Consider the following 27,342-nt stretch of genomic DNA (forward strand, 5'->3'; position numbering starts at 1 on the left):
TTTCATTAATAAAAACTATATGTTATCGCTTTGTCATTATGGGGTATTGTGTATAGTACCCATTAAAAACTAGCGGTCACATCAAGCAGCTGTAATGACAGAAAATAATCTCGGTAGACTGCAAGGTTTAGACAAAACTCAACTGTTTCAAACCAAATGCTAGCCTCTGGGCATTGGGAAATATTGAATATTACAAAATGTTTCCGCACGGTTTCGAACCGGGGACCTTTCGCGTGTGAGGCGAATGTGATAACCACTACACTACGGAAACCTAATGTGTGGAAAACTAAGGGTGTGACTGACTTTCGCGTGTGAGGCGAACGTGATAACCACTACACTACTGAAACTACAATACAAAAAGAGGAAGTCGTGGAAAATATTAGGAATGCCCACAAGTCTACCTCACATAATATCCCAAATTGAGTACCACAGAAAGAGCCATAATACCCATTAAAAACTAGCGGTCAAACAGGAAAATGGTTCCAATCGTTTTTCCACCATTCATATTCCCCACGGGGGATTTTAAAAACACTTGAAATAAGGGCTGTGTTTCTTGTCAGCTTACCCTGGCATGGTAAACTATTTGAATCATTATGGACCTCAGACCACACGTAGCAGGAATGTATTCAGAGCGCCCAAGCTAGCCACACATGCAGAGTGCGTTACGCGACTAAAAAAGGTATGTCTGAATAGCAAATATTGAGAAGTGCGAAGGAAAAGCATGAATTCCGAAATTGGGACCGAGTCCTAAGTGAATAGGCTTACTGTCCAATTTTTTTAAATATGTTTCCGCCCGGTCTCGAACCGGGGACCTTTCGCGTGTTAAGCGAACGTGATAACCACTACACTACAGGAAACCTAATGAGTAGGAATTCAAAGGGTGTGACTGACTTTGGCTGGGTGGGACATTTATCGCTCTCAGAACCTAATGAAATCAGAAATTACTTAGTCCATTAATTAAGCAATAAGGCTTGAGAAGCCGGGAATTATTGTGTGCCGCCGGCTCTTGGAAGAGGCTTGGTGGTTCAAAACTTCTTCCATTTAAGAGTGATGGAAGCCACTGTGTTCTTGGGTACCTTCAATGCTGCAGAAATGACCAATCATTTGAATTTACCACAGGTGGACTCCAATCAAGTTAAAGAAATATCTAAGGATGATCAATGGAAACAGGATGGACCTGAGCTCAATTTCCAGCCTCATAGCAAAGGGTCTGAAAACGTATGTAAATACGTTTTTTTTTAAATATTTTTTTCATTAATAAAAACTATATGTTATCGCTTTGTCATTATGGGGTATTGTGTATAGTACCCATTAACAACTAGCGGTCACATCAAGCAGCTGTAATGACAGAAAATAATCTAGGTAGACTGCAAGGTTTAGACAAAACTCAACTGTTTCAAACCAAATGCTAGCCTCTGGGCATTGGGAAATATTGAATATTACAAAATGTTTCCGCACGGTTTCGAACCGGGGACCTTTCGCGTGTGAGGCGAACGTGATAACCACTACACTACGGAAACCTAATGTGTGGAAAACTAAGGGTGTGACTGACTTTCGCGTGTGAGGCGAACGTGATAACCACTACACTACTGAAACTACAATACAAAAAGAGGAAGTCGTGGAAAATATTAGGAATGCCCACAAGTCTACCTCACATAATATCCCAAATTGAGTACCACAGAAAGAGCCATAATACCCATTAAAAACTAGCGGTCAAACAGGAAAATGGTTCCAATCGTTTTTCCACCATTCATATTCCCCACGGGGGATTTTAAAAACACTTGAAATAAGGGCTGTGTTTCTTGTCAGCTTACCCTGGCATGGTAAACTATTTGAATCATTATGGACCTCAGACCACACGTAGCAGGAATGTATTCAGAGCGCCCAAGCTAGCCACACATGCAGAGTGCGTTACGCGACTAAAAAAGGTATGTCTGAATAGCAAATATTGAGAAGTGCGAAGGAAAAGCATGAATTCCGAAATTGGGACCGAGTCCTAAGTGAATAGGCTTACTGTCCAATTTTTTAAAATATGTTTCCGCCCGGTCTCGAACCGGGGACCTTTCGCGTGTTAAGCGAACGTGATAACCACTACACTACAGAAACCTAATGAGTGGAATTCAAAGGGTGTGACTGACTTTGGCTGGGTGGGACATTTATCGCTCTCAGAACCTAATGAAATCAGAAATTACTTAGTCCATTAATTAAGCAATAAGGCTTGAGAAGCCGGGAATTATTGTGTGCCGCCGGCTCTTGGAAGAGGCTTGGTGGTTCAAAACTTCTTCCATTTAAGAGTGATGGAAGCCACTGTGTTCTTGGGTACCTTCAATGCTGCAGAAATGACCAATCATTTGAATTTACCACAGGTGGACTCCAATCAAGTTAAAGAAATATCTAAGGATGATCAATGGAAACAGGATGGACCTGAGCTCAATTTCCAGCCTCATAGCAAAGGGTCTGAAAACGTATGTAAATAAGTTTTTTTTAAATATTTTTTTCATTAATAAAAACTATATGTTATCGCTTTGTCATTATGGGGTATTGTGTATAGTACCCATTAAAAACTAGCGGTCACATCAAGCAGCTGTAATGACAGAAAATAATCTAGGTAGACTGCAAGGTTTAGACAAAACTCAACTGTTTCAAACCAAATGCTAGCCTCTGGGCATTGGGAAATATTGAATATTACAAAATGTTTCCGCACGGTTTCGAACCGGGGACCTTTCGCGTGTGAGGCGAACGTGATAACCACTACACTACGGAAACCTAATGTGTGGAAAACTAAGGGTGTGACTGACTTTCGCGTGTGAGGCGAACGTGATAACCACTACACTACTGAAACTACAATACAAAAAGAGGAAGTCGTGGAAAATATTAGGAATGCCCACAAGTCTACCTCACATAATATCCCAAATTGAGTACCACAGAAAGAGCCATAATACCCATTAAAAACTAGCGGTCAAACAGGAAAATGGTTCCAATCGTTTTTCCACCATTCATATTCCCCACGGGGGATTTTAAAAACACTTGAAATAAGGGCTGTGTTTCTTGTCAGCTTACCCTGGCATGGTAAACTATTTGAATCATTATGGACCTCAGACCACACGTAGCAGGAATGTATTCAGAGCGCCCAAGCTAGCCACACATGCAGAGTGCGTTACGCGACTAAAAAAGGTATGTCTGAATAGCAAATATTGAGAAGTGCGAAGGAAAAGCATGAATTCCGAAATTGGGACCGAGTCCTAAGTGAATAGGCTTACTGTCCAATTTTTTAAAATATGTTTCCGCCCGGTCTCGAACCGGGGACCTTTCGCGTGTTAAGCGAACGTGATAACCACTACACTACAGAAACCTAATGAGAGGAATTCAAAGGGTGTGACTGACTTTGGCTGGGTGGGACATTTATCGCTCTCAGAACCTAATGAAATCAGAAATTACTTAGTCCATTAATTAAGCAATAAGGCTTGAGAAGCCGGGAATTATTGTGTGCCGCCGGCTCTTGGAAGAGGCTTGGTGGTTCAAAACTTCTTCCATTTAAGAGTGATGGAAGCCACTGTGTTCTTGGGTACCTTCAATGCTGCAGAAATGACCAATCATTTGAATTTACCACAGGTGGACTCCAATCAAGTTAAAGAAATATCTAAGGATGATCAATGGAAACAGGATGGACCTGAGCTCAATTTCCAGCCTCATAGCAAAGGGTCTGAAAACGTATGTAAATAAGTTTTTTTTTAAATATTTTTTTCATTAATAAAAACTATATGTTATCGCTTTGTCATTATGGGGTATTGTGTATAGTACCCATTAAAAACTAGCGGTCACATCAAGCAGCTGTAATGACAGAAAATAATCTAGGTAGACTGCAAGGTTTAGACAAAACTCAACTGTTTCAAACCAAATGCTAGCCTCTGGGCATTGGGAAATATTGAATATTACAAAATGTTTCCGCACGGTTTCGAACCGGGGACCTTTCGCGTGTGAGGCGAACGTGATAACCACTACACTACGGAAACCTAATGTGTGGAAAACTAAGGGTGTGACTGACTTTCGCGTGTGAGGCGAACGTGATAACCACTACACTACTGAAACTACAATACAAAAAGAGGAAGTCGTGGAAAATATTAGGAATGCCCACAAGTCTACCTCACATAATATCCCAAATTGAGTACCACAGAAAGAGCCATAATACCCATTAAAAACTAGCGGTCAAACAGGAAAATGGTTCCAATCGTTTTTCCACCATTCATATTCCCCACGGGGGATTTTAAAAACACTTGAAATAAGGGCTGTGTTTCTTGTCAGCTTACCCTGGCATGGTAAACTATTTGAATCATTATGGACCTCAGACCACACGTAGCAGGAATGTATTCAGAGCGCCCAAGCTAGCCACACATGCAGAGTGCGTTACGCGACTAAAAAAGGTATGTCTGAATAGCAAATATTGAGAAGTGCGAAGGAAAAGCATGAATTCCGAAATTGGGACCGAGTCCTAAGTGAATAGGCTTACTGTCCAATTTTTTAAAATATGTTTCCGCCCGGTCTCGAACCGGGGACCTTTCGCGTGTTAAGCGAACGTGATAACCACTACACTACAGAAACCTAATGAGTGGAATTCAAAGGGTGTGACTGACTTTGGCTGGGTGGGACATTTATCGCTCTCAGAACCTAATGAAATCAGAAATTACTTAGTCCATTAATTAAGCAATAAGGCTTGAGAAGCCGGGAATTATTGTGTGCCGCCGGCTCTTGGAAGAGGCTTGGTGGTTCAAAACTTCTTCCATTTAAGAGTGATGGAAGCCACTGTGTTCTTGGGTACCTTCAATGCTGCAGAAATGACCAATCATTTGAATTTACCACAGGTGGACTCCAATCAAGTTAAAGAAATATCTAAGGATGATCAATGGAAACAGGATGGACCTGAGCTCAATTTCCAGCCTCATAGCAAAGGGTCTGAAAACGTATGTAAATAAGTTTTTTTTTAAATATTTTTTTCATTAATAAAAACTATATGTTATCGCTTTGTCATTATGGGGTATTGTGTATAGTACCCATTAAAAACTAGCGGTCACATCAAGCAGCTGTAATGACAGAAAATAATCTAGGTAGACTGCAAGGTTTAGACAAAACTCAACTGTTTCAAACCAAATGCTAGCCTCTGGGCATTGGGAAATATTGAATATTACAAAATGTTTCCGCACGGTTTCGAACCGGGGACCTTTCGCGTGTGAGGCGAACGTGATAACCACTACACTACGGAAACCTAATGTGTGGAAAACTAAGGGTGTGACTGACTTTCGCGTGTGAGGCGAACGTGATAACCACTACACTACTGAAACTACAATACAAAAAGAGGAAGTCGTGGAAAATATTAGGAATGCCCACAAGTCTACCTCACATAATATCCCAAATTGAGTACCACAGAAAGAGCCATAATACCCATTAAAAACTAGCGGTCAAACAGGAAAATGGTTCCAATCGTTTTTCCACCATTCATATTCCCCACGGGGGATTTTAAAAACACTTGAAATAAGGGCTGTGTTTCTTGTCAGCTTACCCTGGCATGGTAAACTATTTGAATCATTATGGACCTCAGACCACACGTAGCAGGAATGTATTCAGAGCGCCCAAGCTAGCCACACATGCAGAGTGCGTTACGCGACTAAAAAAGGTATGTCTGAATAGCAAATATTGAGAAGTGCGAAGGAAAAGCATGAATTCCGAAATTGGGACCGAGTCCTAAGTGAATAGGCTTACTGTCCAATTTTTTAAAATATGTTTCCGCCCGGTCTCGAACCGGGGACCTTTCGCGTGTTAAGCGAACGTGATAACCACTACACTACAGAAACCTAATGAGAGGAATTCAAAGGGTGTGACTGACTTTGGCTGGGTGGGACATTTATCGCTCTCAGAACCTAATGAAATCAGAAATTACTTAGTCCATTAATTAAGCAATAAGGCTTGAGAAGCCGGGAATTATTGTGTGCCGCCGGCTCTTGGAAGAGGCTTGGTGGTTCAAAACTTCTTCCATTTAAGAGTGATGGAAGCCACTGTGTTCTTGGGTACCTTCAATGCTGCAGAAATGACCAATCATTTGAATTTACCACAGGTGGACTCCAATCAAGTTAAAGAAATATCTAAGGATGATCAATGGAAACAGGATGGACCTGAGCTCAATTTCCAGCCTCATAGCAAAGGGTCTGAAAACGTATGTAAATAAGTTTTTTTTTAAATATTTTTTTCATTAATAAAAACTATATGTTATCGCTTTGTCATTATGGGGTATTGTGTATAGTACCCATTAAAAACTAGCGGTCACATCAAGCAGCTGTAATGACAGAAAATAATCTAGGTAGACTGCAAGGTTTAGACAAAACTCAACTGTTTCAAACCAAATGCTAGCCTCTGGGCATTGGGAAATATTGAATATTACAAAATGTTTCCGCACGGTTTCGAACCGGGGACCTTTCGCGTGTGAGGCGAACGTGATAACCACTACACTACGGAAACCTAATGTGTGGAAAACTAAGGGTGTGACTGACTTTCGCGTGTGAGGCGAACGTGATAACCACTACACTACTGAAACTACAATACAAAAAGAGGAAGTCGTGGAAAATATTAGGAATGCCCACAAGTCTACCTCACATAATATCCCAAATTGAGTACCACAGAAAGAGCCATAATACCCATTAAAAACTAGCGGTCAAACAGGAAAATGGTTCCAATCGTTTTTCCACCATTCATATTCCCCACGGGGGATTTTAAAAACACTTGAAATAAGGGCTGTGTTTCTTGTCAGCTTACCCTGGCATGGTAAACTATTTGAATCATTATGGACCTCAGACCACACGTAGCAGGAATGTATTCAGAGCGCCCAAGCTAGCCACACATGCAGAGTGCGTTACGCGACTAAAAAAGGTATGTCTGAATAGCAAATATTGAGAAGTGCGAAGGAAAAGCATGAATTCCGAAATTGGGACCGAGTCCTAAGTGAATAGGCTTACTGTCCAATTTTTTAAAATATGTTTCCGCCCGGTCTCGAACCGGGGACCTTTCGCGTGTTAAGCGAACGTGATAACCACTACACTACAGAAACCTAATGAGAGGAATTCAAAGGGTGTGACTGACTTTGGCTGGGTGGGACATTTATCGCTCTCAGAACCTAATGAAATCAGAAATTACTTAGTCCATTAATTAAGCAATAAGGCTTGAGAAGCCGGGAATTATTGTGTGCCGCCGGCTCTTGGAAGAGGCTTGGTGGTTCAAAACTTCTTCCATTTAAGAGTGATGGAAGCCACTGTGTTCTTGGGTACCTTCAATGCTGCAGAAATGACCAATCATTTGAATTTACCACAGGTGGACTCCAATCAAGTTAAAGAAATATCTAAGGATGATCAATGGAAACAGGATGGACCTGAGCTCAATTTCCAGCCTCATAGCAAAGGGTCTGAAAACGTATGTAAATAAGTTTTTTTTTAAATATTTTTTTCATTAATAAAAACTATATGTTATCGCTTTGTCATTATGGGGTATTGTGTATAGTACCCATTAAAAACTAGCGGTCACATCAAGCAGCTGTAATGACAGAAAATAATCTAGGTAGACTGCAAGGTTTAGACAAAACTCAACTGTTTCAAACCAAATGCTAGCCTCTGGGCATTGGGAAATATTGAATATTACAAAATGTTTCCGCACGGTTTCGAACCGGGGACCTTTCGCGTGTGAGGCGAACGTGATAACCACTACACTACGGAAACCTAATGTGTGGAAAACTAAGGGTGTGACTGACTTTCGCGTGTGAGGCGAACGTGATAACCACTACACTACTGAAACTACAATACAAAAAGAGGAAGTCGTGGAAAATATTAGGAATGCCCACAAGTCTACCTCACATAATATCCCAAATTGAGTACCACAGAAAGAGCCATAATACCCATTAAAAACTAGCGGTCAAACAGGAAAATGGTTCCAATCGTTTTTCCACCATTCATATTCCCCACGGGGGATTTTAAAAACACTTGAAATAAGGGCTGTGTTTCTTGTCAGCTTACCCTGGCATGGTAAACTATTTGAATCATTATGGACCTCAGACCACACGTAGCAGGAATGTATTCAGAGCGCCCAAGCTAGCCACACATGCAGAGTGCGTTACGCGACTAAAAAAGGTATGTCTGAATAGCAAATATTGAGAAGTGCGAAGGAAAAGCATGAATTCCGAAATTGGGACCGAGTCCTAAGTGAATAGGCTTACTGTCCAATTTTTTAAAATATGTTTCCGCCCGGTCTCGAACCGGGGACCTTTCGCGTGTTAAGCGAACGTGATAACCACTACACTACAGAAACCTAATGAGTAGGAATTCAAAGGGTGTGACTGACTTTGGCTGGGTGGGACATTTATCGCTCTCAGAACCTAATGAAATCAGAAATTACTTAGTCCATTAATTAAGCAATAAGGCTTGAGAAGCCGGGAATTATTGTGTGCCGCCGGCTCTTGGAAGAGGCTTGGTGGTTCAAAACTTCTTCCATTTAAGAGTGATGGAAGCCACTGTGTTCTTGGGTACCTTCAATGCTGCAGAAATGACCAATCATTTGAATTTACCACAGGTGGACTCCAATCAAGTTAAAGAAATATCTAAGGATGATCAATGGAAACAGGATGGACCTGAGCTCAATTTCCAGCCTCATAGCAAAGGGTCTGAAAACGTATGTAAATAAGTTTTTTTTTAAATATTTTTTTCATTAATAAAAACTATATGTTATCGCTTTGTCATTATGGGGTATTGTGTATAGTACCCATTAAAAACTAGCGGTCACATCAAGCAGCTGTAATGACAGAAAATAATCTAGGTAGACTGCAAGGTTTAGACAAAACTCAACTGTTTCAAACCAAATGCTAGCCTCTGGGCATTGGGAAATATTGAATATTACAAAATGTTTCCGCACGGTTTCGAACCGGGGACCTTTCGCGTGTGAGGCGAACGTGATAACCACTACACTACGGAAACCTAATGTGTGGAAAACTAAGGGTGTGACTGACTTTCGCGTGTGAGGCGAACGTGATAACCACTACACTACTGAAACTACAATACAAAAAGAGGAAGTCGTGGAAAATATTAGGAATGCCCACAAGTCTACCTCACATAATATCCCAAATTGAGTACCACAGAAAGAGCCATAATACCCATTAAAAACTAGCGGTCAAACAGGAAAATGGTTCCAATCGTTTTTCCACCATTCATATTCCCCACGGGGGATTTTAAAAACACTTGAAATAAGGGCTGTGTTTCTTGTCAGCTTACCCTGGCATGGTAAACTATTTGAATCATTATGGACCTCAGACCACACGTAGCAGGAATGTATTCAGAGCGCCCAAGCTAGCCACACATGCAGAGTGCGTTACGCGACTAAAAAAGGTATGTCTGAATAGCAAATATTGAGAAGTGCGAAGGAAAAGCATGAATTCCGAAATTGGGACCGAGTCCTAAGTGAATAGGCTTACTGTCCAATTTTTTAAATATGTTTCCGCCCGGTCTCGAACCGGGGACCTTTCGCGTGTTAAGCGAACGTGATAACCACTACACTACAGAAACCTAATGAGTGGAATTCAAAGGGTGTGACTGACTTTGGCTGGGTGGGACATTTATCGCTCTCAGAACCTAATGAAATCAGAAATTACTTAGTCCATTAATTAAGCAATAAGGCTTGAGAAGCCGGGAATTATTGTGTGCCGCCGGCTCTTGGAAGAGGCTTGGTGGTTCAAAACTTCTTCCATTTAAGAGTGATGGAAGCCACTGTGTTCTTGGGTACCTTCAATGCTGCAGAAATGACCAATCATTTGAATTTACCACAGGTGGACTCCAATCAAGTTAAAGAAATATCTAAGGATGATCAATGGAAACAGGATGGACCTGAGCTCAATTTCCAGCCTCATAGCAAAGGGTCTGAAAACGTATGTAAATAAGTTTTTTTTTAAATATTTTTTTCATTAATAAAAACTATATGTTATCGCTTTGTCATTATGGGGTATTGTGTATAGTACCCATTAAAAACTAGCGGTCACATCAAGCAGCTGTAATGACAGAAAATAATCTAGGTAGACTGCAAGGTTTAGACAAAACTCAACTGTTTCAAACCAAATGCTAGCCTCTGGGCATTGGGAAATATTGAATATTACAAAATGTTTCCGCACGGTTTCGAACCGGGGACCTTTCGCGTGTGAGGCGAACGTGATAACCACTACACTACGGAAACCTAATGTGTGGAAAACTAAGGGTGTGACTGACTTTCGCGTGTGAGGCGAACGTGATAACCACTACACTACTGAAACTACAATACAAAAAGAGGAAGTCGTGGAAAATATTAGGAATGCCCACAAGTCTACCTCACATAATATCCCAAATTGAGTACCACAGAAAGAGCCATAATACCCATTAAAAACTAGCGGTCAAACAGGAAAATGGTTCCAATCGTTTTTCCACCATTCATATTCCCCACGGGGGATTTTAAAAACACTTGAAATAAGGGCTGTGTTTCTTGTCAGCTTACCCTGGCATGGTAAACTATTTGAATCATTATGGACCTCAGACCACACGTAGCAGGAATGTATTCAGAGCGCCCAAGCTAGCCACACATGCAGAGTGCGTTACGCGACTAAAAAAGGTATGTCTGAATAGCAAATATTGAGAAGTGCGAAGGAAAAGCATGAATTCCGAAATTGGGACCGAGTCCTAAGTGAATAGGCTTACTGTCCAATTTTTTAAAATATGTTTCCGCCCGGTCTCGAACCGGGGACCTTTCGCGTGTTAAGCGAACGTGATAACCACTACACTACAGAAACCTAATGAGAGGAATTCAAAGGGTGTGACTGACTTTGGCTGGGTGGGACATTTATCGCTCTCAGAACCTAATGAAATCAGAAATTACTTAGTCCATTAATTAAGCAATAAGGCTTGAGAAGCCGGGAATTATTGTGTGCCGCCGGCTCTTGGAAGAGGCTTGGTGGTTCAAAACTTCTTCCATTTAAGAGTGATGGAAGCCACTGTGTTCTTGGGTACCTTCAATGCTGCAGAAATGACCAATCATTTGAATTTACCACAGGTGGACTCCAATCAAGTTAAAGAAATATCTAAGGATGATCAATGGAAACAGGATGGACCTGAGCTCAATTTCCAGCCTCATAGCAAAGGGTCTGAAAACGTATGTAAATAAGTTTTTTTTTAAATATTTTTTTCATTAATAAAAACTATATGTTATCGCTTTGTCATTATGGGGTATTGTGTATAGTACCCATTAAAAACTAGCGGTCACATCAAGCAGCTGTAATGACAGAAAATAATCTAGGTAGACTGCAAGGTTTAGACAAAACTCAACTGTTTCAAACCAAATGCTAGCCTCTGGGCATTGGGAAATATTGAATATTACAAAATGTTTCCGCACGGTTTCGAACCGGGGACCTTTCGCGTGTGAGGCGAACGTGATAACCACTACACTACGGAAACCTAATGTGTGGAAAACTAAGGGTGTGACTGACTTTCGCGTGTGAGGCGAACGTGATAACCACTACACTACTGAAACTACAATACAAAAAGAGGAAGTCGTGGAAAATATTAGGAATGCCCACAAGTCTACCTCACATAATATCCCAAATTGAGTACCACAGAAAGAGCCATAATACCCATTAAAAACTAGCGGTCAAACAGGAAAATGGTTCCAATCGTTTTTCCACCATTCATATTCCCCACGGGGGATTTTAAAAACACTTGAAATAAGGGCTGTGTTTCTTGTCAGCTTACCCTGGCATGGTAAACTATTTGAATCATTATGGACCTCAGACCACACGTAGCAGGAATGTATTCAGAGCGCCCAAGCTAGCCACACATGCAGAGTGCGTTACGCGACTAAAAAAGGTATGTCTGAATAGCAAATATTGAGAAGTGCGAAGGAAAAGCATGAATTCCGAAATTGGGACCGAGTCCTAAGTGAATAGGCTTACTGTCCAATTTTTTAAATATGTTTCCGCCCGGTCTCGAACCGGGGACCTTTCGCGTGTTAAGCGAACGTGATAACCACTACACTACAGAAACCTAATGAGAGGAATTCAAAGGGTGTGACTGACTTTGGCTGGGTGGGACATTTATCGCTCTCAGAACCTAATGAAATCAGAAATTACTTAGTCCATTAATTAAGCAATAAGGCTTGAGAAGCCGGGAATTATTGTGTGCCGCCGGCTCTTGGAAGAGGCTTGGTGGTTCAAAACTTCTTCCATTTAAGAGTGATGGAAGCCACTGTGTTCTTGGGTACCTTCAATGCTGCAGAAATGACCAATCATTTGAATTTACCACAGGTGGACTCCAATCAAGTTAAAGAAATATCTAAGGATGATCAATGGAAACAGGATGGACCTGAGCTCAATTTCCAGCCTCATAGCAAAGGGTCTGAAAACGTATGTAAATAAGTTTTTTTTTAAATATTTTTTTCATTAATAAAAACTATATGTTATCGCTTTGTCATTATGGGGTATTGTGTATAGTACCCATTAAAAACTAGCGGTCACATCAAGCAGCTGTAATGACAGAAAATAATCTAGGTAGACTGCAAGGTTTAGACAAAACTCAACTGTTTCAAACCAAATGCTAGCCTCTGGGCATTGGGAAATATTGAATATTACAAAATGTTTCCGCACGGTTTCGAACCGGGGACCTTTCGCGTGTGAGGCGAACGTGATAACCACTACACTACGGAAACCTAATGTGTGGAAAACTAAGGGTGTGACTGACTTTCGCGTGTGAGGCGAACGTGATAACCACTACACTACTGAAACTACAATACAAAAAGAGGAAGTCGTGGAAAATATTAGGAATGCCCACAAGTCTACCTCACATAATATCCCAAATTGAGTACCACAGAAAGAGCCATAATACCCATTAAAAACTAGCGGTCAAACAGGAAAATGGTTCCAATCGTTTTTCCACCATTCATATTCCCCACGGGGGATTTTAAAAACACTTGAAATAAGGGCTGTGTTTCTTGTCAGCTTACCCTGGCATGGTAAACTATTTGAATCATTATGGACCTCAGACCACACGTAGCAGGAATGTATTCAGAGCGCCCAAGCTAGCCACACATGCAGAGTGCGTTACGCGACTAAAAAAGGTATGTCTGAATAGCAAATATTGAGAAGTGCGAAGGAAAAGCATGAATTCCGAAATTGGGACCGAGTCCTAAGTGAATAGGCTTACTGTCCAATTTTTTAAAATATGTTTCCGCCCGGTCTCGAACCGGGGACCTTTCGCGTGTTAAGCGAACGTGATAACCACTACACTACAGAAACCTAATGAGTAGGAATTCAAAGGGTGTGACTGACTTTGGCTGGGTGGGACATTTATCGCTCTCAGAACCTAATGAAATCAGAAATTACTTAGTCCATTAATTAAGCAATAAGGCTTGAGAAGCCGGGAATTATTGTGTGCCGCCGGCTCTTGGAAGAGGCTTGGTGGTTCAAAACTTCTTCCATTTAAGAGTGATGGAAGCCACTGTGTTCTTGGGTACCTTCAATGCTGCAGAAATGACCAATCATTTGAATTTACCACAGGTGGACTCCAATCAAGTTAAAGAAATATCTAAGGATGATCAATGGAAACAGGATGGACCTGAGCTCAATTTCCAGCCTCATAGCAAAGGGTCTGAAAACGTATGTAAATAAGTTTTTTTTTAAATATTTTTTTCATTAATAAAAACTATATGTTATCGCTTTGTCATTATGGGGTATTGTGTATAGTACCCATTAAAAACTAGCGGTCACATCAAGCAGCTGTAATGACAGAAAATAATCTAGGTAGACTGCAAGGTTTAGACAAAACTCAACTGTTTCAAACCAAATGCTAGCCTCTGGGCATTGGGAAATATTGAATATTACAAAATGTTTCCGCACGGTTTCGAACCGGGGACCTTTCGCGTGTGAGGCGAACGTGATAACCACTACACTACGGAAACCTAATGTGTGGAAAACTAAGGGTGTGACTGACTTTCGCGTGTGAGGCGAACGTGATAACCACTACACTACTGAAACTACAATACAAAAAGAGGAAGTCGTGGAAAATATTAGGAATGCCCACAAGTCTACCTCACATAATATCCCAAATTGAGTACCACAGAAAGAGCCATAATACCCATTAAAAACTAGCGGTCAAACAGGAAAATGGTTCCAATCGTTTTTCCACCATTCATATTCCCCACGGGGGATTTTAAAAACACTTGAAATAAGGGCTGTGTTTCTTGTCAGCTTACCCTGGCATGGTAAACTATTTGAATCATTATGGACCTCAGACCACACGTAGCAGGAATGTATTCAGAGCGCCCAAGCTAGCCACACATGCAGAGTGCGTTACGCGACTAAAAAAGGTATGTCTGAATAGCAAATATTGAGAAGTGCGAAGGAAAAGCATGAATTCCGAAATTGGGACCGAGTCCTAAGTGAATAGGCTTACTGTCCAATTTTTTAAATATGTTTCCGCCCGGTCTCGAACCGGGGACCTTTCGCGTGTTAAGCGAACGTGATAACCACTACACTACAGAAACCTAATGAGAGGAATTCAAAGGGTGTGACTGACTTTGGCTGGGTGGGACATTTATCGCTCTCAGAACCTAATGAAATCAGAAATTACTTAGTCCATTAATTAAGCAATAAGGCTTGAGAAGCCGGGAATTATTGTGTGCCGCCGGCTCTTGGAAGAGGCTTGGTGGTTCAAAACTTCTTCCATTTAAGAGTGATGGAAGCCACTGTGTTCTTGGGTACCTTCAATGCTGCAGAAATGACCAATCATTTGAATTTACCACAGGTGGACTCCAATCAAGTTAAAGAAATATCTAAGGATGATCAATGGAAACAGGATGGACCTGAGCTCAATTTCCAGCCTCATAGCAAAGGGTCTGAAAACGTATGTAAATAAGTTTTTTTTTAAATATTTTTTTCATTAATAAAAACTATATGTTATCGCTTTGTCATTATGGGGTATTGTGTATAGTACCCATTAAAAACTAGCGGTCACATCAAGCAGCTGTAATGACAGAAAATAATCTAGGTAGACTGCAAGGTTTAGACAAAACTCAACTGTTTCAAACCAAATGCTAGCCTCTGGGCATTGGGAAATATTGAATATTACAAAATGTTTCCGCACGGTTTCGAACCGGGGACCTTTCGCGTGTGAGGCGAACGTGATAACCACTACACTACGGAAACCTAATGTGTGGAAAACTAAGGGTGTGACTGACTTTCGCGTGTGAGGCGAACGTGATAACCACTACACTACTGAAACTACAATACAAAAAGAGGAAGTCGTGGAAAATATTAGGAATGCCCACAAGTCTACCTCACATAATATCCCAAATTGAGTACCACAGAAAGAGCCATAATACCCATTAAAAACTAGCGGTCAAACAGGAAAATGGTTCCAATCGTTTTTCCACCATTCATATTCCCCACGGGGGATTTTAAAAACACTTGAAATAAGGGCTGTGTTTCTTGTCAGCTTACCCTGGCATGGTAAACTATTTGAATCATTATGGACCTCAGACCACACGTAGCAGGAATGTATTCAGAGCGCCCAAGCTAGCCACACATGCAGAGTGCGTTACGCGACTAAAAAAGGTATGTCTGAATAGCAAATATTGAGAAGTGCGAAGGAAAAGCATGAATTCCGAAATTGGGACCGAGTCCTAAGTGAATAGGCTTACTGTCCAATTTTTTAAATATGTTTCCGCCCGGTCTCGAACCGGGGACCTTTCGCGTGTTAAGCGAACGTGATAACCACTACACTACAGAAACCTAATGAGAGGAATTCAAAGGGTGTGACTGACTTTGGCTGGGTGGGACATTTATCGCTCTCAGAACCTAATGAAATCAGAAATTACTTAGTCCATTAATTAAGCAATAAGGCTTGAGAAGCCGGGAATTATTGTGTGCCGCCGGCTCTTGGAAGAGGCTTGGTGGTTCAAAACTTCTTCCATTTAAGAGTGATGGAAGCCACTGTGTTCTTGGGTACCTTCAATGCTGCAGAAATGACCAATCATTTGAATTTACCACAGGTGGACTCCAATCAAGTTAAAGAAATATCTAAGGATGATCAATGGAAACAGGATGGACCTGAGCTCAATTTCCAGCCTCATAGCAAAGGGTCTGAAAACGTATGTAAATAAGTTTTTTTTTAAATATTTTTTTCATTAATAAAAACTATATGTTATCGCTTTGTCATTATGGGGTATTGTGTATAGTACCCATTAAAAACTAGCGGTCACATCAAGCAGCTGTAATGACAGAAAATAATCTAGGTAGACTGCAAGGTTTAGACAAAACTCAACTGTTTCAAACCAAATGCTAGCCTCTGGGCATTGGGAAATATTGAATATTACAAAATGTTTCCGCACGGTTTCGAACCGGGGACCTTTCGCGTGTGAGGCGAACGTGATAACCACTACACTACGGAAACCTAATGTGTGGAAAACTAAGGGTGTGACTGACTTTCGCGTGTGAGGCGAACGTGATAACCACTACACTACTGAAACTACAATACAAAAAGAGGAAGTCGTGGAAAATATTAGGAATGCCCACAAGTCTACCTCACATAATATCCCAAATTGAGTACCACAGAAAGAGCCATAATACCCATTAAAAACTAGCGGTCAAACAGGAAAATGGTTCCAATCGTTTTTCCACCATTCATATTCCCCACGGGGGATTTTAAAAACACTTGAAATAAGGGCTGTGTTTCTTGTCAGCTTACCCTGGCATGGTAAACTATTTGAATCATTATGGACCTCAGACCACACGTAGCAGGAATGTATTCAGAGCGCCCAAGCTAGCCACACATGCAGAGTGCGTTACGCGACTAAAAAAGGTATGTCTGAATAGCAAATATTGAGAAGTGCGAAGGAAAAGCATGAATTCCGAAATTGGGACCGAGTCCTAAGTGAATAGGCTTACTGTCCAATTTTTTAAAATATGTTTCCGCCCGGTCTCGAACCGGGGACCTTTCGCGTGTTAAGCGAACGTGATAACCACTACACTACAGAAACCTAATGAGAGGAATTCAAAGGGTGTGACTGACTTTGGCTGGGTGGGACATTTATCGCTCTCAGAACCTAATGAAATCAGAAATTACTTAGTCCATTAATTAAGCAATAAGGCTTGAGAAGCCGGGAATTATTGTGTGCCGCCGGCTCTTGGAAGAGGCTTGGTGGTTCAAAACTTCTTCCATTTAAGAGTGATGGAAGCCACTGTGTTCTTGGGTACCTTCAATGCTGCAGAAATGACCAATCATTTGAATTTACCACAGGTGGACTCCAATCAAGTTAAAGAAATATCTAAGGATGATCAATGGAAACAGGATGGACCTGAGCTCAATTTCCAGCCTCATAGCAAAGGGTCTGAAAACGTATGTAAATAAGTTTTTTTTAAATATTTTTTTCATTAATAAAAACTATATGTTATCGCTTTGTCATTATGGGGTATTGTGTATAGTACCCATTAAAAACTAGCGGTCACATCAAGCAGCTGTAATGACAGAAAATAATCTAGGTAGACTGCAAGGTTTAGACAAAACTCAACTGTTTCAAACCAAATGCTAGCCTCTGGGCATTGGGAAATATTGAATATTACAAAATGTTTCCGCACGGTTTCGAACCGGGGACCTTTCGCGTGTGAGGCGAACGTGATAACCACTACACTACGGAAACCTAATGTGTGGAAAACTAAGGGTGTGACTGACTTTCGCGTGTGAGGCGAACGTGATAACCACTACACTACTGAAACTACAATACAAAAAGAGGAAGTCGTGGAAAATATTAGGAATGCCCACAAGTCTACCTCACATAATATCCCAAATTGAGTACCACAGAAAGAGCCATAATACCCATTAAAAACTAGCGGTCAAACAGGAAAATGGTTCCAATCGTTTTTCCACCATTCATATTCCCCACGGGGGATTTTAAAAACACTTGAAATAAGGGCTGTGTTTCTTGTCAGCTTACCCTGGCATGGTAAACTATTTGAATCATTATGGACCTCAGACCACACGTAGCAGGAATGTATTCAGAGCGCCCAAGCTAGCCACACATGCAGAGTGCGTTACGCGACTAAAAAAGGTATGTCTGAATAGCAAATATTGAGAAGTGCGAAGGAAAAGCATGAATTCCGAAATTGGGACCGAGTCCTAAGTGAATAGGCTTACTGTCCAATTTTTTAAATATGTTTCCGCCCGGTCTCGAACCGGGGACCTTTCGCGTGTTAAGCGAACGTGATAACCACTACACTACAGAAACCTAATGAGAGGAATTCAAAGGGTGTGACTGACTTTGGCTGGGTGGGACATTTATCGCTCTCAGAACCTAATGAAATCAGAAATTACTTAGTCCATTAATTAAGCAATAAGGCTTGAGAAGCCGGGAATTATTGTGTGCCGCCGGCTCTTGGAAGAGGCTTGGTGGTTCAAAACTTCTTCCATTTAAGAGTGATGGAAGCCACTGTGTTCTTGGGTACCTTCAATGCTGCAGAAATGACCAATCATTTGAATTTACCACAGGTGGACTCCAATCAAGTTAAAGAAATATCTAAGGATGATCAATGGAAACAGGATGGACCTGAGCTCAATTTCCAGCCTCATAGCAAAGGGTCTGAAAACGTATGTAAATAAGTTTTTTTTTAAATATTTTTTTCATTAATAAAAACTATATGTTATCGCTTTGTCATTATGGGGTATTGTGTATAGTACCCATTAAAAACTAGCGGTCACATCAAGCAGCTGTAATGACAGAAAATAATCTAGGTAGACTGCAAGGTTTAGACAAAACTCAACTGTTTCAAACCAAATGCTAGCCTCTGGGCATTGGGAAATATTGAATATTACAAAATGTTTCCGCACGGTTTCGAACCGGGGACCTTTCGCGTGTGAGGCGAACGTGATAACCACTACACTACGGAAACCTAATGTGTGGAAAACTAAGGGTGTGACTGACTTTCGCGTGTGAGGCGAACGTGATAACCACTACACTACTGAAACTACAATACAAAAAGAGGAAGTCGTGGAAAATATTAGGAATGCCCACAAGTCTACCTCACATAATATCCCAAATTGAGTACCACAGAAAGAGCCATAATACCCATTAAAAACTAGCGGTCAAACAGGAAAATGGTTCCAATCGTTTTTCCACCATTCATATTCCCCACGGGGGATTTTAAAAACACTTGAAATAAGGGCTGTGTTTCTTGTCAGCTTACCCTGGCATGGTAAACTATTTGAATCATTATGGACCTCAGACCACACGTAGCAGGAATGTATTCAGAGCGCCCAAGCTAGCCACACATGCAGAGTGCGTTACGCGACTAAAAAAGGTATGTCTGAATAGCAAATATTGAGAAGTGCGAAGGAAAAGCATGAATTCCGAAATTGGGACCGAGTCCTAAGTGAATAGGCTTACTGTCCAATTTTTTAAATATGTTTCCGCCCTGTCTCGAACCGGGGACCTTTCGCGTGTTAAGCGAACGTGATAACCACTACACTACGGAAACCTAATGAGTGGAATTCAAAGGGTGTGACTGACTTTGGCTGGGTGGGACATTTATCGCTCTCAGAACCTAATGAAATCAGAAATTACTTAGTCCATTAATTAAGCAATAAGGCTTGAGAAGCCGGGAATTATTGTGTGCCGCCGGCTCTTGGAAGAGGCTTGGTGGTTCAAAACTTCTTCCATTTAAGAGTGATGGAAGCCACTGTGTTCTTGGGTACCTTCAATGCTGCAGAAATGACCAATCATTTGAATTTACCACAGGTGGACTCCAATCAAGTTAAAGAAATATCTAAGGATGATCAATGGAAACAGGATGGACCTGAGCTCAATTTCCAGCCTCATAGCAAAGGGTCTGAAAACGTATGTAAATAAGTTTTTTTTTAAATATTTTTTTCATTAATAAAAACTATATGTTATCGCTTTGTCATTATGGGGTATTGTGTATAGTACCCATTAAAAACTAGCGGTCACATCAAGCAGCTGTAATGACAGAAAATAATCTAGGTAGACTGCAAGGTTTAGACAAAACTCAACTGTTTCAAACCAAATGCTAGCCTCTGGGCATTGGGAAATATTGAATATTACAAAATGTTTCCGCACGGTTTCGAACCGGGGACCTTTCGCGTGTGAGGCGAACGTGATAACCACTACACTACGGAAACCTAATGTGTGGAAAACTAAGGGTGTGACTGACTTTCGCGTGTGAGGCGAACGTGATAACCACTACACTACTGAAACTACAATACAAAAAGAGGAAGTCGTGGAAAATATTAGGAATGCCCACAAGTCTACCTCACATAATATCCCAAATTGAGTACCACAGAAAGAGCCATAATACCCATTAAAAACTAGCGGTCAAACAGGAAAATGGTTCCAATCGTTTTTCCACCATTCATATTCCCCACGGGGGATTTTAAAAACACTTGAAATAAGGGCTGTGTTTCTTGTCAGCTTACCCTGGCATGGTAAACTATTTGAATCATTATGGACCTCAGACCACACGTAGCAGGAATGTATTCAGAGCGCCCAAGCTAGCCACACATGCAGAGTGCGTTACGCGACTAAAAAAGGTATGTCTGAATAGCAAATATTGAGAAGTGCGAAGGAAAAGCATGAATTCCGAAATTGGGACCGAGTCCTAAGTGAATAGGCTTACTGTCCAATTTTTTAAATATGTTTCCGCCCGGTCTCGAACCGGGGACCTTTCGCGTGTTAAGCGAACGTGATAACCACTACACTACAGAAACCTAATGAGAGGAATTCAAAGGGTGTGACTGACTTTGGCTGGGTGGGACATTTATCGCTCTCAGAACCTAATGAAATCAGAAATTACTTAGTCCATTAATTAAGCAATAAGGCTTGAGAAGCCGGGAATTATTGTGTGCCGCCGGCTCTTGGAAGAGGCTTGGTGGTTCAAAACTTCTTCCATTTAAGAGTGATGGAAGCCACTGTGTTCTTGGGTACCTTCAATGCTGCAGAAATGACCAATCATTTGAATTTACCACAGGTGGACTCCAATCAAGTTAAAGAAATATCTAAGGATGATCAATGGAAACAGGATGGACCTGAGCTCAATTTCCAGCCTCATAGCAAAGGGTCTGAAAACGTATGTAAATAAGTTTTTTTTAAATATTTTTTTCATTAATAAAAACTATATGTTATCGCTTTGTCATTATGGGGTATTGTGTATAGTACCCATTAAAAACTAGCGGTCACATCAAGCAGCTGTAATGACAGAAAATAATCTAGGTAGACTGCAAGGTTTAGACAAAACTCAACTGTTTCAAACCAAATGCTAGCCTCTGGGCATTGGGAAATATTGAATATTACAAAATGTTTCCGCACGGTTTCGAACCGGGGACCTTTCGCGTGTGAGGCGAACGTGATAACCACTACACTACGGAAACCTAATGTGTGGAAAACTAAGGGTGTGACTGACTTTCGCGTGTGAGGCGAACGTGATAACCACTACACTACTGAAACTACAATACAAAAAGAGGAAGTCGTGGAAAATATTAGGAATGCCCACAAGTCTACCTCACATAATATCCCAAATTGAGTACCACAGAAAGAGCCATAATACCCATTAAAAACTAGCGGTCAAACAGGAAAATGGTTCCAATCGTTTTTCCACCATTCATATTCCCCACGGGGGATTTTAAAAACACTTGAAATAAGGGCTGTGTTTCTTGTCAGCTTACCCTGGCATGGTAAACTATTTGAATCATTATGGACCTCAGACCACACGTAGCAGGAATGTATTCAGAGCGCCCAAGCTAGCCACACATGCAGAGTGCGTTACGCGACTAAAAAAGGTATGTCTGAATAGCAAATATTGAGAAGTGCGAAGGAAAAGCATGAATTCCGAAATTGGGACCGAGTCCTAAGTGAATAGGCTTACTGTCCAATTTTTTTAAATATGTTTCCGCCCGGTCTCGAACCGGGGACCTTTCGCGTGTTAAGCGAACGTGATAACCACTACACTACAGAAACCTAATGAGAGGAATTCAAAGGGTGTGACTGACTTTGGCTGGGTGGGACATTTATCGCTCTCAGAACCTAATGAAATCAGAAATTACTTAGTCCATTAATTAAGCAATAAGGCTTGAGAAGCCGGGAATTATTGTGTGCCGCCGGCTCTTGGAAGAGGCTTGGTGGTTCAAAACTTCTTCCATTTAAGAGTGATGGAAGCCACTGTGTTCTTGGGTACCTTCAATGCTGCAGAAATGACCAATCATTTGAATTTACCACAGGTGGACTCCAATCAAGTTAAAGAAATATCTAAGGATGATCAATGGAAACAGGATGGACCTGAGCTCAATTTCCAGCCTCATAGCAAAGGGTCTGAAAACGTATGTAAATAAGTTTTTTTTTAAATATTTTTTTCATTAATAAAAACTATATGTTATCGCTTTGTCATTATGGGGTATTGTGTATAGTACCCATTAAAAACTAGCGGTCACATCAAGCAGCTGTAATGACAGAAAATAATCTAGGTAGACTGCAAGGTTTAGACAAAACTCAACTGTTTCAAACCAAATGCTAGCCTCTGGGCATTGGGAAATATTGAATATTACAAAATGTTTCCGCACGGTTTCGAACCGGGGACCTTTCGCGTGTGAGGCGAACGTGATAACCACTACACTACGGAAACCTAATGTGTGGAAAACTAAGGGTGTGACTGACTTTCGCGTGTGAGGCGAACGTGATAACCACTACACTACTGAAACTACAATACAAAAAGAGGAAGTCGTGGAAATATTAGGAATGCCCACAAGTCTACCTCACATAATATCCCAAATTGAGTACCACAGAAAGAGCCATAATACCCATTAAAAACTAGCGGTCAAACAGGAAAATGGTTCCAATCGTTTTTCCACCATTCATATTCCCCACGGGGGATTTTAAAAACACTTGAAATAAGGGCTGTGTTTCTTGTCAGCTTACCCTGGCATGGTAAACTATTTGAATCATTATGGACCTCAGACCACACGTAGCAGGAATGTATTCAGAGCGCCCAAGCTAGCCACACATGCAGAGTGCGTTACGCGACTAAAAAAGGTATGTCTGAATAGCAAATATTGAGAAGTGCGAAGGAAAAGCATGAATTCCGAAATTGGGACCGAGTCCTAAGTGAATAGGCTTACTGTCCAATTTTTTAAAATATGTTTCCGCCCGGTCTCGAACCGGGGACCTTTCGCGTGTTAAGCGAACGTGATAACCACTACACTACAGAAACCTAATGAGTGGAATTCAAAGGGTGTGACTGACTTTGGCTGGGTGGGACATTTATCGCTCTCAGAACCTAATGAAATCAGAAATTACTTAGTCCATTAATTAAGCAATAAGGCTTGAGAAGCCGGGAATTATTGTGTGCCGCCGGCTCTTGGAAGAGGCTTGGTGGTTCAAAACTTCTTCCATTTAAGAGTGATGGAAGCCACTGTGTTCTTGGGTACCTTCAATGCTGCAGAAATGACCAATCATTTGAATTTACCACAGGTGGACTCCAATCAAGTTAAAGAAATATCTAAGGATGATCAATGGAAACAGGATGGACCTGAGCTCAATTTCCAGCCTCATAGCAAAGGGTCTGAAAACGTATGTAAATAAGTTTTTTTTTAAATATTTTTTTCATTAATAAAAACTATATGTTATCGCTTTGTCATTATGGGGTATTGTGTATAGTACCCATTAAAAACTAGCGGTCACATCAAGCAGCTGTAATGACAGAAAATAATCTAGGTAGACTGCAAGGTTTAGACAAACTCAACTGTTTCAAACCAAATGCTAGCCTCTGGGCATTGGGAAATATTGAATATTACAAAATGTTTCCGCACGGTTTCGAACCGGGGACCTTTCGCGTGTGAGGCGAACGTGATAACCACTACACTACGGAAACCTAATGTGTGGAAAACTAAGGGTGTGACTGACTTTCGCGTGTGAGGCGAACGTGATAACCACTACACTACTGAAACTACAATACAAAAAGAGGAAGTCGTGGAAATATTAGGAATGCCCACAAGTCTACCTCACATAATATCCCAAATTGAGTACCACAGAAAGAGCCATAATACCCATTAAAAACTAGCGGTCAAACAGGAAAATGGTTCCAATCGTTTTTCCACCATTCATATTCCCCACGGGGGATTTTAAAAACACTTGAAATAAGGGCTGTGTTTCTTGTCAGCTTACCCTGGCATGGTAAACTATTTGAATCATTATGGACCTCAGACCACACGTAGCAGGAATGTATTCAGAGCGCCCAAGCTAGCCACACATGCAGAGTGCGTTACGCGACTAAAAAAGGTATGTCTGAATAGCAAATATTGAGAAGTGCGAAGGAAAAGCAATGAATTCCGAAATTGGGACGAGTCCTAAGTGAATAGGCTTACTGTCCAATTTTTTAAATATGTTTCCGCCCGGTCTCGAACCGGGGACCTTTCGCGTGTTAAGCGAACTGTGATAAACCACTACACTACAGAAACCTAATGAGAGGAATTCAAAGGGTGTGACTGACTTTGGCTGGGTGGGACATTTATCGCTCTCAGAACCTAATGAAATCAGAAATTACTTAGTCCATTAATTAAGCAATAAGGCTTGAGAAGCCGGAGGGAATTATTGTGTGCCGCCGGCTCTTGGAAGAGGCTTGTGGTTCAAACTTCTTCCATTTAAGAGTGATGGAAGCCACTGTGTTCTTGGGTACCTTCAATGCTGCAGAATGACCAATCATTTGAATTTACCACAGGTGGACTCCAATCAAGTTAAAAGAAATATCTAAGGATGATCAATGGAAAACAGGATGGACCTGAGCTCAATTTCCAGCCTCATATCAAGGGTCTGAAAACGTATGTAAGTACGGTTTTTTTTTAAATATTTTTTTCATTAATAAAAACTATATGTTATCGCTTTGTCATTATTGGGTATTGTGTATCAGTACCCATTAAAAACTAGCTGGTCACATCAAGCAGCTGTAATGACAGAAACATAATCTAGTAGACTGCAAGGTTTAGACAAAACTCAACTGTTTCAAACCAAATGCTAGCCTCTGGCATTGGGAAATATTGAATATTACAAAATGTTTCCGCACGGTTTTCGAACCGGGGACCTTTCGCGTGTGAGGCGAACGTGATAACCACTTACACTACGGAAACCTAATGTGTGGAAAACTAAGGGTGTGACTGACTTTCGCGTGTGAGGCGAACGTGATAACCACTACACTACTGAAACTACAATACAAAAGAGGAAGTCGTGGAAAATATTAGGAATGCCCACAGTCTACCTCACATAATATCCCAAATTGAGTACCACAGAAAGAGCCATAATACCATTAAACAAAACTAGCGGTCAAACAGGAAAATGGGTTCCAATCGTTTTTCTACCATTCCATATTCCCCACGGGGGATTTTAAAAACACTTGAAATAAGGGCTGTGTTATCTTGTCAGCTTACCCTGGCACTGGTAAATATTTGATATCATATGGACCCTCAGACCACACGTAGCAGGAATGTATTCAGAGCGCCCAGCTAGCCCCACATGCAGCAGGTGCGTTACGCGACTAAAAAAGGTATGTCTGAATAGCAAATATTGAGAAGTGCGAAGGAAAAGCATGAATTCCGAAATTGGGACCGAGTCCTAAGTGAATAGGCTTACTGTCCAATTGTTTTAAATATGTTTCCGCCCGGTCTCGAACCGGGGACCTTTCGCGTGTAAGCGAACGTGATAACCACTACACTACGGAAACCTAATGAGTGGAATTCAAAGGGTGTGACTGACTTTGGCTGGGTGGGACATTTATCGCTCTCAGAACCTAATGAAATCAGAAATTACTTAGTCCATTAATAAGCAATAAGGCTTGAGAAGCCGGAATTATTGTGTGCCGCCGGCTCTTGGAAGAGGCTTGGTGGTTCAAAACTTCTTCCATTTAAGAGTGATGGAAGCCACTGTGGTCTGGGGGTACCTTCAATGCTGCAGAAATGACCAATCATTTGAATTTACCACAGGTGGACTCCAATCAAGTTAAAGAGAATATCTAAGGATGATCAAGCGAAACGGATGGACCTGAGCTCACATTCCAGCCTCATAGCAAAGGGTCTGAAAACGTATGTAAATAAGTTTTTTTTCAAATATTTTTCATTAAAAAAACTATATGTATCGCTTTGTCATTATGGAGGTATTGTGTATAGTACCATAACAACTAGGCGGTCACATCAAGCAGCTGTAATGACAGAAAATAATCTAGGTAGACTGCAAGGTTTAGACAAAACTCAACTGTTTCAAAACCAAATGCTAGCCCTGGGCATTGGGAATATTGAATATTACAAAATGTTTCCGCCGGTTTCGAACCGGGGACCCTTTCGCGTGTGAGGCGAAGTGATAACCACTACACTACGGAAACTAATGTGTGGAAACTAAGGGTGTGACTGACTTTCGGTGTGAGGCGACGTGAGGAACCACTTAAACCACTACACTACTGAAAATACAATACAAAAGAGGAAGTCGTGGAAAATATTAGGAATGCCCACAAGTCTACCACATAATATCCCAAATTGAGTACCACAGAAAGAGCCATAATACCCATTAAAAAACTAGCGGTCAACAGGAAAATGGTTCCAATCGTTTTTCCACCATTCATTCCCCAGGGGGATTTTAAAAACACTTGAAATAAGGGCTGTTGTTTCTTGTCAGCTTACCCTGGCATGGTAAACTATTTGAATCATTATGGACTCAGACCACACGTAGGGAATGTATTCAGAGCGCCAAGCTAGCACACATGCAGAGTGCGTTACGATGAACTAAAAAAGGTATGTCTGAATAGCAAATATTGAGAAGTGCGAAGGAAAGCATGAATTCCGAAATTGGGACGAGTCCTAAGTGAATAGGCTACTGTCCAATTTTTAAATATGTTTCCGCCCGGTCTCGAACCGGACTTTCGCGTGTTAAGCGAAGTGAAAACCACTACACTACAGAAACCTAATGAGAGTATTCAAAGGGTGTGAGGACGTTGGTGTGGTGGGGTGGGACATTTATCGCTCTCAGAACCTAATGAAATCAGAAACTTAGTCCATTAATTAAGCAATAAGGCTTGAGAAGCCGGGAATTATTGTGGTGCCGCCGGCTCTTGGAAGAGGCTTGGTGGTTCAAAACTTCTTCCATTTAAGAGTGATGGAAGCCACTGTGTTCTTGGGTACTTCAATGCTGCAGAAATGACAATCATGTGAATTTACCACAGGTGGACTCCAATCAGTTAAAGAAACATCTAAGGATGATCAATGGAAACAGGATGGA

General features: G+C 41.2%; 39 non-coding genes across 39 annotated transcripts; all 39 read right to left on the minus strand.

Annotated features, from left to right (window-relative positions):
* Positions 1–198: 198 nt before the first annotated feature.
* trnav-cac (transfer RNA valine (anticodon CAC)) lies at positions 199–271 on the minus strand. Its single transcript has one exon. It is a non-coding gene; the product is annotated as a tRNA-Val (tRNA).
* A 513-nt stretch (positions 272–784) lies between these two features.
* On the minus strand, positions 785–858 carry trnav-aac (transfer RNA valine (anticodon AAC)). Its single transcript has one exon. It is a non-coding gene; the product is annotated as a tRNA-Val (tRNA).
* A 589-nt stretch (positions 859–1,447) lies between these two features.
* Positions 1,448–1,520, minus strand: trnav-cac (transfer RNA valine (anticodon CAC)). The gene has a single exon. It is a non-coding gene; the product is annotated as a tRNA-Val (tRNA).
* A 513-nt stretch (positions 1,521–2,033) lies between these two features.
* On the minus strand, positions 2,034–2,106 carry trnav-aac (transfer RNA valine (anticodon AAC)). Its single transcript has one exon. It is a non-coding gene; the product is annotated as a tRNA-Val (tRNA).
* Positions 2,107–2,693: 587 nt separating this feature from the next.
* Positions 2,694–2,766, minus strand: trnav-cac (transfer RNA valine (anticodon CAC)). The gene has a single exon. It is a non-coding gene; the product is annotated as a tRNA-Val (tRNA).
* A 513-nt stretch (positions 2,767–3,279) lies between these two features.
* trnav-aac (transfer RNA valine (anticodon AAC)) lies at positions 3,280–3,352 on the minus strand. Its single transcript has one exon. It is a non-coding gene; the product is annotated as a tRNA-Val (tRNA).
* A 588-nt stretch (positions 3,353–3,940) lies between these two features.
* Positions 3,941–4,013, minus strand: trnav-cac (transfer RNA valine (anticodon CAC)). The gene has a single exon. It is a non-coding gene; the product is annotated as a tRNA-Val (tRNA).
* A 513-nt stretch (positions 4,014–4,526) lies between these two features.
* On the minus strand, positions 4,527–4,599 carry trnav-aac (transfer RNA valine (anticodon AAC)). Its single transcript has one exon. It is a non-coding gene; the product is annotated as a tRNA-Val (tRNA).
* A 588-nt stretch (positions 4,600–5,187) lies between these two features.
* On the minus strand, positions 5,188–5,260 carry trnav-cac (transfer RNA valine (anticodon CAC)). Its single transcript has one exon. It is a non-coding gene; the product is annotated as a tRNA-Val (tRNA).
* A 513-nt stretch (positions 5,261–5,773) lies between these two features.
* trnav-aac (transfer RNA valine (anticodon AAC)) lies at positions 5,774–5,846 on the minus strand. Its single transcript has one exon. It is a non-coding gene; the product is annotated as a tRNA-Val (tRNA).
* A 588-nt stretch (positions 5,847–6,434) lies between these two features.
* Positions 6,435–6,507, minus strand: trnav-cac (transfer RNA valine (anticodon CAC)). Its single transcript has one exon. It is a non-coding gene; the product is annotated as a tRNA-Val (tRNA).
* A 513-nt stretch (positions 6,508–7,020) lies between these two features.
* On the minus strand, positions 7,021–7,093 carry trnav-aac (transfer RNA valine (anticodon AAC)). Its single transcript has one exon. It is a non-coding gene; the product is annotated as a tRNA-Val (tRNA).
* Positions 7,094–7,681: 588 nt separating this feature from the next.
* trnav-cac (transfer RNA valine (anticodon CAC)) lies at positions 7,682–7,754 on the minus strand. Its single transcript has one exon. It is a non-coding gene; the product is annotated as a tRNA-Val (tRNA).
* Positions 7,755–8,267: 513 nt separating this feature from the next.
* Positions 8,268–8,340, minus strand: trnav-aac (transfer RNA valine (anticodon AAC)). Its single transcript has one exon. It is a non-coding gene; the product is annotated as a tRNA-Val (tRNA).
* Positions 8,341–8,929: 589 nt separating this feature from the next.
* Positions 8,930–9,002, minus strand: trnav-cac (transfer RNA valine (anticodon CAC)). The gene has a single exon. It is a non-coding gene; the product is annotated as a tRNA-Val (tRNA).
* Positions 9,003–9,514: 512 nt separating this feature from the next.
* Positions 9,515–9,587, minus strand: trnav-aac (transfer RNA valine (anticodon AAC)). Its single transcript has one exon. It is a non-coding gene; the product is annotated as a tRNA-Val (tRNA).
* A 588-nt stretch (positions 9,588–10,175) lies between these two features.
* On the minus strand, positions 10,176–10,248 carry trnav-cac (transfer RNA valine (anticodon CAC)). Its single transcript has one exon. It is a non-coding gene; the product is annotated as a tRNA-Val (tRNA).
* A 513-nt stretch (positions 10,249–10,761) lies between these two features.
* On the minus strand, positions 10,762–10,834 carry trnav-aac (transfer RNA valine (anticodon AAC)). The gene has a single exon. It is a non-coding gene; the product is annotated as a tRNA-Val (tRNA).
* Positions 10,835–11,422: 588 nt separating this feature from the next.
* trnav-cac (transfer RNA valine (anticodon CAC)) lies at positions 11,423–11,495 on the minus strand. The gene has a single exon. It is a non-coding gene; the product is annotated as a tRNA-Val (tRNA).
* A 512-nt stretch (positions 11,496–12,007) lies between these two features.
* trnav-aac (transfer RNA valine (anticodon AAC)) lies at positions 12,008–12,080 on the minus strand. The gene has a single exon. It is a non-coding gene; the product is annotated as a tRNA-Val (tRNA).
* A 588-nt stretch (positions 12,081–12,668) lies between these two features.
* On the minus strand, positions 12,669–12,741 carry trnav-cac (transfer RNA valine (anticodon CAC)). Its single transcript has one exon. It is a non-coding gene; the product is annotated as a tRNA-Val (tRNA).
* Positions 12,742–13,254: 513 nt separating this feature from the next.
* On the minus strand, positions 13,255–13,327 carry trnav-aac (transfer RNA valine (anticodon AAC)). Its single transcript has one exon. It is a non-coding gene; the product is annotated as a tRNA-Val (tRNA).
* A 589-nt stretch (positions 13,328–13,916) lies between these two features.
* Positions 13,917–13,989, minus strand: trnav-cac (transfer RNA valine (anticodon CAC)). Its single transcript has one exon. It is a non-coding gene; the product is annotated as a tRNA-Val (tRNA).
* Positions 13,990–14,501: 512 nt separating this feature from the next.
* On the minus strand, positions 14,502–14,574 carry trnav-aac (transfer RNA valine (anticodon AAC)). The gene has a single exon. It is a non-coding gene; the product is annotated as a tRNA-Val (tRNA).
* Positions 14,575–15,162: 588 nt separating this feature from the next.
* On the minus strand, positions 15,163–15,235 carry trnav-cac (transfer RNA valine (anticodon CAC)). Its single transcript has one exon. It is a non-coding gene; the product is annotated as a tRNA-Val (tRNA).
* A 512-nt stretch (positions 15,236–15,747) lies between these two features.
* On the minus strand, positions 15,748–15,820 carry trnav-aac (transfer RNA valine (anticodon AAC)). The gene has a single exon. It is a non-coding gene; the product is annotated as a tRNA-Val (tRNA).
* A 588-nt stretch (positions 15,821–16,408) lies between these two features.
* On the minus strand, positions 16,409–16,481 carry trnav-cac (transfer RNA valine (anticodon CAC)). Its single transcript has one exon. It is a non-coding gene; the product is annotated as a tRNA-Val (tRNA).
* A 513-nt stretch (positions 16,482–16,994) lies between these two features.
* trnav-aac (transfer RNA valine (anticodon AAC)) lies at positions 16,995–17,067 on the minus strand. The gene has a single exon. It is a non-coding gene; the product is annotated as a tRNA-Val (tRNA).
* A 587-nt stretch (positions 17,068–17,654) lies between these two features.
* Positions 17,655–17,727, minus strand: trnav-cac (transfer RNA valine (anticodon CAC)). Its single transcript has one exon. It is a non-coding gene; the product is annotated as a tRNA-Val (tRNA).
* A 512-nt stretch (positions 17,728–18,239) lies between these two features.
* Positions 18,240–18,312, minus strand: trnav-aac (transfer RNA valine (anticodon AAC)). The gene has a single exon. It is a non-coding gene; the product is annotated as a tRNA-Val (tRNA).
* A 588-nt stretch (positions 18,313–18,900) lies between these two features.
* Positions 18,901–18,973, minus strand: trnav-cac (transfer RNA valine (anticodon CAC)). The gene has a single exon. It is a non-coding gene; the product is annotated as a tRNA-Val (tRNA).
* A 512-nt stretch (positions 18,974–19,485) lies between these two features.
* Positions 19,486–19,558, minus strand: trnav-aac (transfer RNA valine (anticodon AAC)). Its single transcript has one exon. It is a non-coding gene; the product is annotated as a tRNA-Val (tRNA).
* Positions 19,559–20,146: 588 nt separating this feature from the next.
* trnav-cac (transfer RNA valine (anticodon CAC)) lies at positions 20,147–20,219 on the minus strand. Its single transcript has one exon. It is a non-coding gene; the product is annotated as a tRNA-Val (tRNA).
* A 512-nt stretch (positions 20,220–20,731) lies between these two features.
* On the minus strand, positions 20,732–20,804 carry trnav-aac (transfer RNA valine (anticodon AAC)). Its single transcript has one exon. It is a non-coding gene; the product is annotated as a tRNA-Val (tRNA).
* A 587-nt stretch (positions 20,805–21,391) lies between these two features.
* Positions 21,392–21,464, minus strand: trnav-cac (transfer RNA valine (anticodon CAC)). Its single transcript has one exon. It is a non-coding gene; the product is annotated as a tRNA-Val (tRNA).
* Positions 21,465–21,977: 513 nt separating this feature from the next.
* On the minus strand, positions 21,978–22,050 carry trnav-aac (transfer RNA valine (anticodon AAC)). The gene has a single exon. It is a non-coding gene; the product is annotated as a tRNA-Val (tRNA).
* A 588-nt stretch (positions 22,051–22,638) lies between these two features.
* Positions 22,639–22,711, minus strand: trnav-cac (transfer RNA valine (anticodon CAC)). Its single transcript has one exon. It is a non-coding gene; the product is annotated as a tRNA-Val (tRNA).
* Positions 22,712–23,223: 512 nt separating this feature from the next.
* Positions 23,224–23,296, minus strand: trnav-aac (transfer RNA valine (anticodon AAC)). Its single transcript has one exon. It is a non-coding gene; the product is annotated as a tRNA-Val (tRNA).
* Positions 23,297–23,883: 587 nt separating this feature from the next.
* trnav-cac (transfer RNA valine (anticodon CAC)) lies at positions 23,884–23,956 on the minus strand. Its single transcript has one exon. It is a non-coding gene; the product is annotated as a tRNA-Val (tRNA).
* Between the last annotated feature and the right edge of the window lie 3,386 nt (positions 23,957–27,342).

Source organism: Oncorhynchus kisutch, unplaced genomic scaffold (assembly GCF_002021735.2).
Source record: "Oncorhynchus kisutch isolate 150728-3 unplaced genomic scaffold, Okis_V2 scaffold1932, whole genome shotgun sequence".
In the NCBI taxonomy this organism is placed as follows: domain Eukaryota; kingdom Metazoa; phylum Chordata; class Actinopteri; order Salmoniformes; family Salmonidae; genus Oncorhynchus; species Oncorhynchus kisutch.